General features: G+C 41.5%; 1 protein-coding gene across 1 annotated transcript in view; it reads right to left on the bottom strand.

Moving 5' to 3' along the window:
* Window positions 1-13,362, bottom strand: part of SPEF2 (sperm flagellar and cilia associated 2) — a 1,087,451-nt gene that overhangs the window by 836,326 nt on the left and 237,763 nt on the right. The window lies entirely within an intron of this gene.

The raw sequence follows: 13,362 nt of genomic DNA, 5'->3' as shown, positions 1-13,362 counted from the left end.
CTAAACTTGAAGATGGGGAGGCGGAACATCATGATACTCTTCTCAGGCATGTTAAAAAATGGTGTAATGCTAACTGCACGGGAGAAAGTAATATCGCAGACAATATTGTAACAAGCAGAAGGGTCAATTGGGTGGGCACAAGCAAGAAAGAGGTAGCTGGAGATTGTGTCATTGTTAATTTTAAATCTAGAAACGTCGCTAGTCGACTCTTTTGGGACGACTCCCCTTTGGACCCTGTAAGTAAAGGTGTCCGGGCGATGCCTCTTGGCTTCTTCTATCCCCGAGTATATAGACTGGGTGGTGTGGAGAATAACATGTCACAACCTACTGAAAACGCTTGGGCGGAGGACAAACTTATTTCATCTATGGTTACTAATGATTGGGTTACTAAGCCAACCAAGGGGAATGGTTTACTTAATGCTGCAAGGAACATTCCTTCAAATGATTTATTTTTGTCAAATAGGTTTGTGGCCCTAGCCGATAGAATAGACATTGAATGACTAGAGCCCGAACATGAAAACCTGACTGTCCCATGCTTAGGTATTGTAGAGGCTACCACACCTGAGGCCATGGTCCAACTGTTATAGAGGACCCATTACAATTGGGCAAAGGGCATATCAGGTTATTATCTTGGAATATTGCGGGCCTACGGGCAAAACAGGACGACCCGATTTGGCTACAACAACTGAAGGAACACGATATAGTTGCTTTGCAAGAAACTTGGTCAAAAGATAAGGGTTTCTGGGTAGATGGTTACATTTCATTTTTTGTTGATGCCCAGAGCTCCACGGCGGGAAGGGATAGAGGGGGCTTGTTATTTCTTTTTTCAGTCAAATTAGCAGGGAATGTTAGAGAAATCCCCAGTTCATCTCACTTTTTCCAGCTGGTGGAAATTAGTTTGGCAGACAAGAACAAGATTGTGCTTATAAACTGTTATAATTCCATGCAAGGGGGGCCCCCTAATTTTGTTTTAGAAGGCTTATCGGCCTTTTTAATCAATTATATGTCAAATCAAACCACTTTTGTTCAGCTAATAATGATGGGTGATTTTAATGTTCATTTGTGTGAGTCTCACTGCCAGATTGTAGATGATACCGGTCCAGAACACACATCGTTGCCTCATTTTGAACATAGCCCTAAGGGTGTGGCAATGGAAAACCTGTTATCATCTAATGATTTATTTGAGCCAGGGTTCGCAGACCCAACAAACCGTGTGGTCACGTACAACGCGAGGGGCAGCGAATCGATTATTGATTACTTTTTTATGTCCCCGGGGGCTCTTACGTTATGTTTTGTTTTATAATGCTTTGGTAAGTAGGTTCAGTGACCACAACCCGGTGTTGTTGGTTCTGGACACCCTCTCTGGTTTGTGTAAAGGGGAACAAAGGGCTACTTCCACAAGGGATGCAAGGAGCAGAGACCAGGGAAGACGCCTTAAATGGTGTAAAGTTTGTCCAGAGGACTTTCATGGTCTAATTGAGCAACATATGGCAGTTGAAATTGAGAAATGTAGGGATGGAGAGAGGAGGGGGGGGAGGTAGTTAGTGCCTTTGAAGCTATTTGTGCAAGAATAGAAAAAGAGCTCACAGCAAAACCGAGGAGGGGTCCTGCCCCAGTGTTCAGGTGGTTTGATCGCACTTGCTCGAAGGCACACTCGGCTTTGTTGAAAGCCCTTAAACAATCGCCCAGAGATAGGTCTCTGGTGGCACAGTTGAGAAGAGAATATGCAATGGCGGTTAAATTACAGAAAAAAGCCATTAAAGACGAAGCATGGGATTCCTTAATGGATTCCACAACTCTTAAACAAAGCTCCAAATTTTGGGCCATAATTAATAATCCTTTGTTTGCTAATACTAATAACATGGATCTTGATATAAATATCCCTGAAGCAGACTGGATTAATCATTTTTCCAATATATATGGCTCAAATGAAACAGTTGAGGTGTTTGCAATACCCTACTCCCTATCCTATCCTACTAAGTAAATTTTTAGTAAATCAGAAGTAGAGCTGGCAATTTTAGGCTCTGCTGCCAACAAAGCTCCGGGCCCAGATGGGGTACCTCTGGACCTCTACAAACTTAACCCTGGTTTGTGGGCTGAGATCTTAGCTAATGTTTTTAATTGTGTGCATGAGGGGGGTTTGCCAAAAACCTGGGCATGTTCAATTATAGTACCCATTTTCAAAACGGGCCAAAGAAGTGACCCCAAGTGTTTTCGACCAATTTCTCTATTGGATTCTTCTATGAAGATTTTGGGCAAGGTTCTGTTAGCTAGAATTAACACTTGGTCCCTAGAAAACGACATTCTAGCAGATGCCCAGTACGGGTTTCGGCAGTTAGAGGGACAGAGAACCAATGCTTAAATCTTCATTTGATAATTTCGAAATACACTACTGCTAAAAAGGGGTCAATTTTTGTTGCTTTTATGGACCTGTCCACGGCCTTTGATTTAGTTAATAGAGCCCGGCTGTGGACCATGTTGTTAAAATTGGGACTTGATCCACCCCTTGTATATTTCCTGGCAGAACTACACAAGGATTTAAAAGCTTCCATTAGGATGGACCAAGAAGGTAATTGTACAGCTTGGTTCAAATCGAGTAGGGGCGTGCGGCAGGGTTGCATTCTTGCTCCCATGCTGTTCACTCTTTATATAAATTCACTTGAGAAGACTCTTTTAACTGCTACCTTGGACAATCCGCGTGCAGGGGATACCCGTATTCCTGTTCTCCTGTACGCGGATGACGCAGCTTTGATAGCTCGTACCCCCATAGGTTTGCAAAGACTTTTAAATGGTTTTATTGACTTTATGTCTTCATTGGACTTAGTGATAAATAACTCCAAATCGCACGTCATGGCTTTTGGGGCTGTTAAAAACAATTCTAAACAGTTCTACTGCAATGGCGACGTGATCACTAACGTCAAAATTTTTACCTATTTGGGTGTGATTTTTGACACCAAGGGGAGCTGGGCTCCCCAAATTACAGCTAAAACTAAAGCAGTTAGGAGCTCGGCTAATGCTATTTTAAGTTTCTCCAGGAGACTGGGTGGGAAGCCAACTGGTGCTTTACTAAACTTGTATAGGGCGAAATCTGTGGCAATAGCCAGGTATGGCTCAGGTTTGTGGGGTCATGTGAATGGCGAATCGGTCCAAAGGGAAGAAAATAAGTTCCTTCGATCCATATTAAGGCTTCCCCAATCCACAGCCACGTTCTCAGTCCATCAGGAACTTGGTCTAGGGTACATTTCAGACACCCTTCTAATGGCCCCCATTTTGCTATGGATAAGGATCTGGACCAATAACAATCTAGGCCTGAACCATAAAATACTGGTGGACTGTCTAAAACAGGACAATTTCAAAAACATTGCTTGGCTATCATACATTCAAAAGTGTTCTTTGGACCTTGGACGTCCCGATATTTTCTCGGTCCCTCAAGGTCTAAAGAAATCTGATTTAGATTGGGTTAAGCTCAACTTCATTAAAATTAAAAATGTGGAGAGGGAGGAACGACAACTGACTAAAACCACGGTCAGAGCCCATTACCTGACCATTACCCGCCTTACTATACAACCATACCTTACTATTGTTAACATCCCCTTTCACAGGTGGCTTCTGGTTAAACTTCGGTTTAATCAGATTTATACGGTTCTTTGTGATAGTCAAGGCTGGTATAAGGAGGAGGACGCCCCTGTTTGCAATTGCGACAACTTTTCAATACAAGATAATATGCACTTTATGTTGTTCTGTCACTTTTTTACTGTGCCTAGACAGAAATACCTGGTTCCATTATTGAAGGATAAAGCCTTCCATCAGGCAAAACCTGCCCTCCTGTATCTCCAATTATTGGATTCTGCTTTGGTTATGTTTAGCGTGGCCAATTATCTTGTTGCTGCGGTTAGGATCAGGAGAAGAAGACTTAAAATGTAACACATGGGTTTTTGCACGGAAGGTTGAAATGGATAATGTTTTGTGTATTTGTAAATTTTTAGCGAAATACTTACTCCTTTTTTAGCTGTATTTTTAAATTGTGAATATATTAATTATACTGATGCTTTTAATTATTTTTAATATTGTGAATTTGTAAATATTACTGACCTATTGACTCTGTAATTTCTCATGAATTTGTATCGCCCCTTTTTTGTGAATGTAGAATGATTTTTAACTAAATCGAATAAAGTGGTTTTTGACTTTGACTTTGACTTTGACTATTTAAACAAATAGCAATGGAGGTAATCATGGCTTAATTACAGTGGTTATGTTAAATTTTGTATTGTATTTGAGTTATATGATATTTGCCGCCATAGAAGTTTAATTGTCAATATATCCATTTATGTGTCAAGTATGTTCTTCGCAATATTTTTTTTTAAACACACTGGTTAACATGAAGAAATTGGGATTAGTTGTGGCACTGTTATGTTGCCAGTGCATGTCACAGATTGCTGTGGAGAATGTTACATAGAACGATAAAAATTGTTTAAAAAAATCTCAGGTTAATGATTGTCACAATCAATATTTTTCCATATTATTCCTCTTCTACTTATATCATTGCTGTTTAACCATAACCTTCTTTTACCCTACTGCCTTATTAGTTACTGAGAAATAATTACCCTTATTCAGTTGCCTAATATGCACATTTTCCCAATTTTATTTTTTCCAGTTTTATTTTAATTTTATGTTTATTTTCCTAGATTATTCTGTCGCGAAATAATAATCCAAAAATAATATATGTAGCCATGCAAACAGCCCTCAACATACAGCATGTAATGCAAATGGAAACTAAACACGCATTGGCATAGCCAATAGGTCTCGATTTTGGGACCTTATAAGTATTTAGTTATGCCGCACAATATCCTTGGTGCAACATCAACCGTTGCATGGCTGAACACTTATAAGGTCCAAAAGGCTAGACCTATTGGCTATCCCAATGCTTGTTGACAGTACAGTTGGGGGCTGGGAGTGCAGTTGTTTGCAAGACCTACTTTGCCTTTGGCCACCTTTGCCTTTGGATCAGGCTCATTCATTCACTGGCTCCAGGCATTGTTAATCGCATCCCAAATCAGCATACAGGTGCATCTGTCACCCTAATGTTGTTGACTATTTTGCATATCATTCTGTCGCCTTATAAGTGATCATATTGTAATGCCTGAGGGACTATTGCACATTTAAAAAGTACTCTCAAGCATCACCCTTCTTGTTGCATTGACGTCTTTATCTCATACAGAAAGATTTGTTTTGATTTCTTTGTTGTAGAGCACGTGTTCACCAACATAGGCAATCTTGGGGCTAAAGAAGAATACAATAAAAAACAAAATAAACAAACCCCCAGCAGGTGAAGGTCATGACTGCCAAGGCTTAACTGTTTTAACTCCTTCGCTGCGGCGGCTATTCCGCCGCAGCGCTAACGGTCGCGGGCGGGCGCGCGGCTCACCCGCGCTGGTGACAGTACCGTTCCGTCAAGGCTCGCGGGTGAGCTGTGCTTGTGACGGAACGGTTCCATCACGGCCCCGCCCGCTTAATTAAACCCGCCGCGCAGGCGCGAAATCAATGCCCCGCAGGCGCGGCGGCCGGGCCGTGACGGAATGGTTCCGTCACCAGCACAGCCCACCCGAGGGGCGTGACGGAACGGTTCCGTCAGCAGCATGGAAGGTGTTAAAGCAGTCACCAAGAATTGAAGCCACTCACTAGAACTTAGGCTTCTCTTTGGGACCTAGCAAGTACAACATTCAGCTTAGGGAGATATTTTAACTTGGTAAAAGACCACGAACAAAAGCAGAGCTTTAGTTAAAGTCAATGTAAATGAACCCTGGTGATCATATTTCCACAGGTTGCTACCCGGACAGACCAGAAAGCTGTGAGTCCTTTTGAATTTGTTCAGGATTCTGGAAGGCCCTAGTACAAAAGTTTGCAACAGTCAATTTGGGAAAGGATGGTTACAGAAACAACCTGTCTGTGCAAGTGATGTGGAAGATTGAACAGAATTGATGCGGGCTTTCAGGGAGAGGGCTTCATCCAAAATAACTCCTAAAGGAGAAGGCACTGAGCCATAATTCACTGGCGACTCCCACGCATAGGATCTCTTCTTTATTGGCACTGAACTGCAGCAAGTTTTATGATATCCACAGTTGAACTTCTGGAAGACAGAAAGTAAGCGTAGTGGTGAAATAAGGTCTCTGGTGGTCGAGGTGCTCAATCTTCTAAGTATTGTCTACATAAGAGAACGCAAGCCAAAAGATCAAAGCAAGTGGGCCAAAAGGTGCACACAGATGTTAAATAGCATTGGAGAAATACAGGAGCCCTCTGCGACACCACACATGATGAGAGATTAGGATGATTGAAACAGTTGGTGACAAGGGCCACTGCTTGGGTTCATCCTTGATAAAAAGACAAAAAAACAGACTAAGAGTGACCATTTCATGCCAATGTCAGTCCGCTGTGTTATATTTAATGAGCCACTGTAGCAAACCTTGCCAAGAGAGCAAGTGAAATAAAATCAGCAGATTAGTCTTGATTCAGAATGGTACATAATAGGTCCACCGCGAAGACAAGGGCTGCTTCGGGAAGAAGGCTTGGGCAACCATTTATTCCCAACTAGTTCCAAGCTGTTTCACTATGGTGCACTCAATGATTTTTTTCAAGGACTGGAGAAAGTACCATGTGTCTTTAGTTTTTGCTCTTTGCACCATCCAACAATACCATCACTAACAATAACAACAATACCACCAAAAACTAGCACCATCCACCACCAACCAATACTACCAGTATCACCACCACCACTAATACCAATACCCCCAGCGCTACTACCACCACCAGAGCCGACCAATTAAATTAAAAAATAATACCCATCACCCCCAATAGCACATCACCACCAACACCACCCCAACGTCACTACTACCACCATTAAACACTGGGAAAACCAATAGATCTAGCCTTTAGCTTTGCCATTGCATATTGTTACGCTGGAATGAGATTGTGCTACTGTAGTAGCAGTAAATCAAACCTAAAAAGCAAAATCCCACAAGGTGTATGCCTATATCAATGTATATCAACTAGGAATGCTTTGGTAGGAAAATAGTCATATATTAGCAATATGTATATATTCTAGGTATTTTGACACATATAGTAGTTTGTATGCAGTTCCCCCTCATTTATGTTGTGTAACACTCCAAATACTAGGAATTCCCTATAAGTGGTATGTTTCAGTGTTAACAATATACTTAACTTTATTGGTTAGGTTGATTCATTTACGTTTTAATCTAAAATAAAGTGGTTATGGTGTTGTTTCTATAGCACCAAGAATCCTTGATTTAATCGGGCTCGATAAATACAAACAGCATAACAATATCTCTCATTGACCATTGGAGCGTGAGAACAGGCTCATAAGGGCAGGTGAGATGCACTCCTGTTTACTACAACAGGTGACTACATGGTCAGTCGCATTCCGCAGAACCTTCCATTGTCTGTAAGTAGAATAAGGAAGGCCGAGAAACAGGCCATAGTATAGTTGAGGTCTGGAGGACATTAATGCTGCAACCCCTGCACTTCCATCAGATTAATGGAAGAAGGAGTTCTGCATTTAATGGTTCTTCATCATATTATATATCAAAATGTACATGAAAAAAATAGAAGTGTTACCAAAATCTCAGTTGAGAAGTCCAATGATCAAAGCTTAATATCATCAACCTCAACTACACTACCTTGGTGTAATTTAACTTAGGAAAATTGTGGTACATCCAAAAAGCGATGGCTTCTAGGGACATTCGAAATTCAGTGGCAGCAGATGGTTTAGAAGCATCGATGTGCCAAAGAAATCTGTGTGTCATCAAACATACGTAATGTAATGTAGCAAGGACATATTTCTAGTTTACATTTAAAAAGTACACTAGTGTGGAAAGTAAGAACAGTGAGAGACATCGCCAACTACAGCCAGTAATCAGAATCTACATTAGACTTCACTCACTAATAAGAACGTTGCACATCCTAGAAATGTTGCACTGCCAACTTTGTGCAATGAAGAAATTCTACTTGTTTGCATTGACACTGCCCTGCTGGCTTGCCTATTCACCGTTACCTCATCCTGAAAGAGCAAGCTCTATGCAAAGACACATGATCTTTCATACCATATATAGAATAGCATTGAATTACATTAAAAGACATAAGAGAAAAGTACATCCCAGAGCTATAAAAAAGAAACAGGTCTTCCTTTCACAGAAAACAGCTCTTCAACATTTATTGATTGGAACTGGTAAATAAAGCACCTAATTTTAAATGTTTGTCAATCATTTTTTGTTATGATGTGATAAATTTAGATACGTCTGCACAAAATCGAAATGTTTGGATCATGGAGGAGAAAACAGGATTGTTTGTGATAGTCCTGATTTGAATGGCAAAATGCACAGTTTTATCAGAAATGAGCACACAATTTCCTCAACTGAAACTGCAGAGGGGAACACATAACTTAACAGACAACTTTAATTGCTGAAGCACTATACATAAAGCTTGAAAGGGTAAGTCTAACTCTGTGCATTGATCAGATCACAGTTGTGAGTATCCCAGATGACCAGAGCTTTAGATGGGATTAAAAAGGTGGGGATGCAGCTGAGTGATTACCAGTAGCTGATATTAATTGATGCATACCACCCATCACTTTTTTGTATACTTCAGGGTGATGTCACTGATGGCATTATCACCAGGCTGCAGGGAGCCCTAAATATTTCTAAGTTCATGTTTTCAAACTATCACCTTCAAGAAATGCAGTGATTTAATCTGAGTACTAAGGTTAAAAGCTTCCATCTTGTAGAAATACACTTTTTTATTTCATTTTTTAAACACCTGTATTATATTTTTATATGATGTTTGCTGACTGCTTTATTTACATAGCAAACACAAGGAGATGATGGACGGAGCACTGAAACCTTTCAGACACTCACCCCCATTCACATATCTGGGTTGACTCCATCATCGTTCTTTAGCTCACATCGCCACCCCAGTTCAGAAACCGGTCCCAGGATGCAGGGAAGACATGCGGGTTCAGGGAAGACATGGCTTGGTAGTTCAGGCTGTACTGTTCCCATGAGGCACAGGGTCGATACTGCTTTGCGTATAGCTGGGTCTGAACTGAGGTGGCGAAGTGAGCTAAGGAATGATGATGGATTCAATCCAGATCTATCATCCACATGCATCAAGCATTTTTGGAGTCGCAAACGGTGCGATTCCTTAAAATCGGCAGTTTGCGATTCCAAAAATGCTTTTTTGGATGCATCAAGCAATTTTAGAAATCGCAACATTTTTGCGATTTCTAAAATTGCGATTGCTTTTAAGAAATCTCAAATTTGCGATTTCTTAAAAGCAATGCATGATTACTTTTTAAATTGCGAATTCGCAATTAGAGGGATAAATAATTTGCAAAAAGTGTAAAAAACGCAGAAAATGCATTTTTAAAACATTCATGTTACGGACACACATGTCCTTAGGACATGTGTGTGTGCAACATGATGCGAAAAATACATTTCAGGGGTGCATGGGGGGGTCCTTTGGACCCCCCCTGCACCCATGAAATGCATTAACAAATTGCGATTTTCAAAGTGAAAATCGCAATTTGCTAATGCCTTCCCATTGCTTCCTATGGGCCTTTTGGCCCATAGGAACCAATGGGAATAGCGAATTCGCAAATTGTGTTTCGGTAATTTATGCGATTCGGTAAAAATTGCGATTTTTACCGAATCGCATAAATTTACCGAAAATAATGATGCATCCCATTTTGCGAATTCTAAATTGCGAATCGCTATTTTTCACAATTTAGAATTCGCAAACTCCCGGGATGATGCATGTGGCCGTATGACTGGGGGTGAGTGTCTGAAAAGTTTAAGCGCTCTGTCCATCATCCCATTGTGTTTACTTTGTTCGTCCTAATTTGGCAGGGTATGCCCAGACGTGGGGCCCTTTGCTCTTTTTACTACTGGATTCAAGCTAGCCTGGCTGATGAAGGGTTTTACCCAGAAACCGGTACCAGGATGCTTGTTTCTGTTTCATGGAACACCTGGCTTGGCAGTTCGGGCCGGACTGTTCCCAGGAGGCACAGGGTCAAGACTGATTTGCATGTAGCTGGGTCTGAACTGCAGTGAAGTGAGCTAAAGAATGATGATGAATTCAACCCAGATCTGTGACTGGGGATGAGTGTCTGAAAAGTTTCAGCACTTCGTCCATCATCTCCTTGTGTTTACTTTGCTTTATTTACATGGCAAATATTTTCATGGCTCTCCTCATGTGGGGCTTCTAGAGCCACGCCTGACCCTTGAATCAGGTCTCCCTGTTAAAATAGTGGCTCTTCCATCACTAACCAGTCTGCAGCAAAGAGTGATTTGATGTCACTGTTTCTGTAGAAGGTCGATCCAACTTTCAGTGTTAGGCCAACACCTGACTAAAAAATGATTAAGGGGTGACCCTCCCCATAAGCCCCCCTGGACTATGTCCCTGAGGACAGATGCGAGGCAGGCTTGAAACGATTTTCCAGATTTGCTACTGCCCTGTGTGTAATCCATATAGCAGATCTGAAATTGAAAAATATTTAGTCCAGGAACCTATAATTTGGGGCCACAAGAAAATTGCCACTAAGGAGAAACGTGAAATGTGACAGTAAATTTGTTATGGTTTTATTGGTTGCAAGTGCTGCATTTTAAACTATCTTATGGGGTTTAAAGCACCTTCTGCATAGATCTTTGTGTGCCCAGTAAATCGCAGGGAATAATACTAATGGTAAAATAACTTGGTGGTTTAAAGCACTTGCTGGAGAGATCTGTGTTTGGTCTAGTAACAGTTTAACTCAATTTGGCATAGAGCGTTAATGCATTTCCTGCAAAGCACATCTTGTAAGACACCAATGTTGGATTTTTATTTTATGTAAAAAGGTAGTGAGTTACTGATTTTAAAACAGAGATCTTTTTGTTACATGCAGTTCATAAATTACAACCCTTCTAATTTATCACAGTGATCTATAAAAAAACGATTAGTGACTCCCACACCTTGTTAACCTCACTATCTTAGGTAACACATCCAGTACATTGCTTTGCATACCTGTATGGTTTATTGCCAGTTTAAAATGTGTGTGTGATGTAAAAAGCTCAGACACTCTACTTGGGATGAGTTGCGCTATAAAAGAACTAAATTTAAAAAATAGTGGTATTTTCTTAGAGTACATGCATATCTCTTATATACAGCAATTCAACAAAGTCCAAAGCTTGCCGCCAAATCATAGTTTTTAGGTTGAGCGTGAGCCAGCGCGCAAGCGATGCTCTGCGGAGAGCTGTGGAAGTTGAGAATGGAGAGAAGCTCGTTAGCCCCTTCTTAGTACAGCCTTATCTTCATTTGTATCCTCCCATGGCTACTGGCCCCCTTACTTTATGAGTAACAAGGGGCGTGTACTATTTCCTTCGTGTAAATGTAGCGTCACCCAGCTTTGTCCATGCCTTCTCCTCTCCTCCCTCCCTCAACCCCCACCCTCCCGTTGTTCGTGCCTTCTTGGTTCTACCAGTGAAACTCGATCACCCTTGCAGCGAGCCGACATATTTCATGTCTGTAATGCAACTTGTGCTCATCTAAAACACTCCAATACCTTTGGGTCTAGTTTGCGCTATATAACATTTTGAAAGATGATGTTCCATATGCATTCAATAGGGGTAACGTACATCACTATGTAAATAGATTTATTTGAGGTATTCCTTGGAAAAATTACGTCTGCATCTGTTAGGGCGCTATGCTAAGGTAGACATTCTTCCTACATTGTCATGCGCGCAACCAAGTCGTGACTGACTCATCCAGCCAGATTTGCCATTTTAGCCATCAGGACTGCACCAGTAGTTTCAATCCCTTATTGCTAATGAGAAGAGTAAAACTACAAGTCCCACCATACACAGAGTTAGATGTTCCTTGAAATCTATGACTGCTTGAGGATGGCTTGGCACGACATATGCAAAACGGCAACACTTGGCGCACTCAAACTTCTGTGAATTAAGCATTTCGATTCAACGCGCAGCAGAGCGCAGGCAGGGTGTTCGCTCACTTGTGAGTTTCTAAGGTCAGGCTAAAGTAGGTTGAGGATAACCCAGTTCATCCATTGTTAAATGACGATAAGCAAATAACAATTCCACCCAGTGGCCCAAGGACGTGTTCTGCAATGCTGATGAGAGCAGAGGCAAGGTCAGGCATTCTGGCCGAACTCCTTTGACCCTTTGCACTAACTGGCTGGAAGCACTCTTACCTGTTTCGAAATCCGATCCCTCTGATACTTCACTCATGTAAGAAAGAAAAGGGACTGGCCCATCACATCGCCTCTCCAAGGAGTTAAAAGGAGTGACAAGGCTTGCACCAGGGAGCGCACAAGTGTGTTCTGGGAGTGCTGCACTCGTGAGGATACAGATGGACCAGGAAGGCAGGGAAGATTGACGCTTTTCAGGTATATTTTTACATTTTGTCTATCAGGGGACGCATGCGCAATATATAAAATTAATGTATGTATGCGTTGTTCTGTCACTACCGCTCCGAAGCGCTGTGAGCTACCATCAGACAGCGTCTACCCTGTGAAAATAGTAGGTGGGCGCCATCCACCCAAGTGTACCCCATACTTGTGCCCTCCCTGTATTAAAAGTGATCCTCTTCCTATGTGGGCATTATGATTATTTTGTGTGTGTATATGTCTGTGTGAGACACAAAACCTGTGAGACGCCTCATGTTTACGAGGGGCCGTCATTTGTTTCTCTGATGGCTTTGCCAGTATGGCGTCCCAATCACTGTGTGTACCACCTCGTCTGCTAGGGACATTTTTGCTCCTATTGTTTTGTAAAAAAAAAAAACGCCCAACTTTGGGTTCTCTGCCCACGTTCCAAACGTTTAGCAAGTGTGAGACAATTTAAACCCGAATGCAAGAGCAGAGGTAACTTTAGTCAACCGCAAATGCTTTCAATTTTAGTTTCTGATTCAGGTCAAAATTTCATGGACAAACACCTCGGGTCTGTAAAAAACACTCCTTCTGGTACGGCCTGGATTAATATCACCAGGGTGATTCACCCAGGCGGTTTTTTCAACTCGATTGTTCCTTTCACATTAGAAGGAAGATACACCATGCCAGCAAGTAAGGGCATTACTTGCTGGCCTAATACAACGGATGTGGCAATCACATCACCACCATTTACAGCCCACTAGCGAAGAACATTAATATGGCAACAGTAACAATAATGGGAAGATTGTGTACTACCTATTAATATGTTCCCACATGCAAGAGTGCTTCTTCTAGGATATGTACAGCAATATTGTGAAAAACTATATTTTTGCATGGTAATTGCATTCTTCAATTAGTAAAAAAAAATTGGCAAA

This window comes from Lissotriton vulgaris, chromosome 3_1 (assembly GCF_964263255.1).
Source record: "Lissotriton vulgaris chromosome 3_1, aLisVul1.2, whole genome shotgun sequence".
In the NCBI taxonomy this organism is placed as follows: Eukaryota; Metazoa; Chordata; class Amphibia; order Caudata; family Salamandridae; genus Lissotriton; species Lissotriton vulgaris.
Note: the sequence above shows the minus strand (reverse complement) of the source record. Positions and strands in the feature narration are given on the sequence as shown.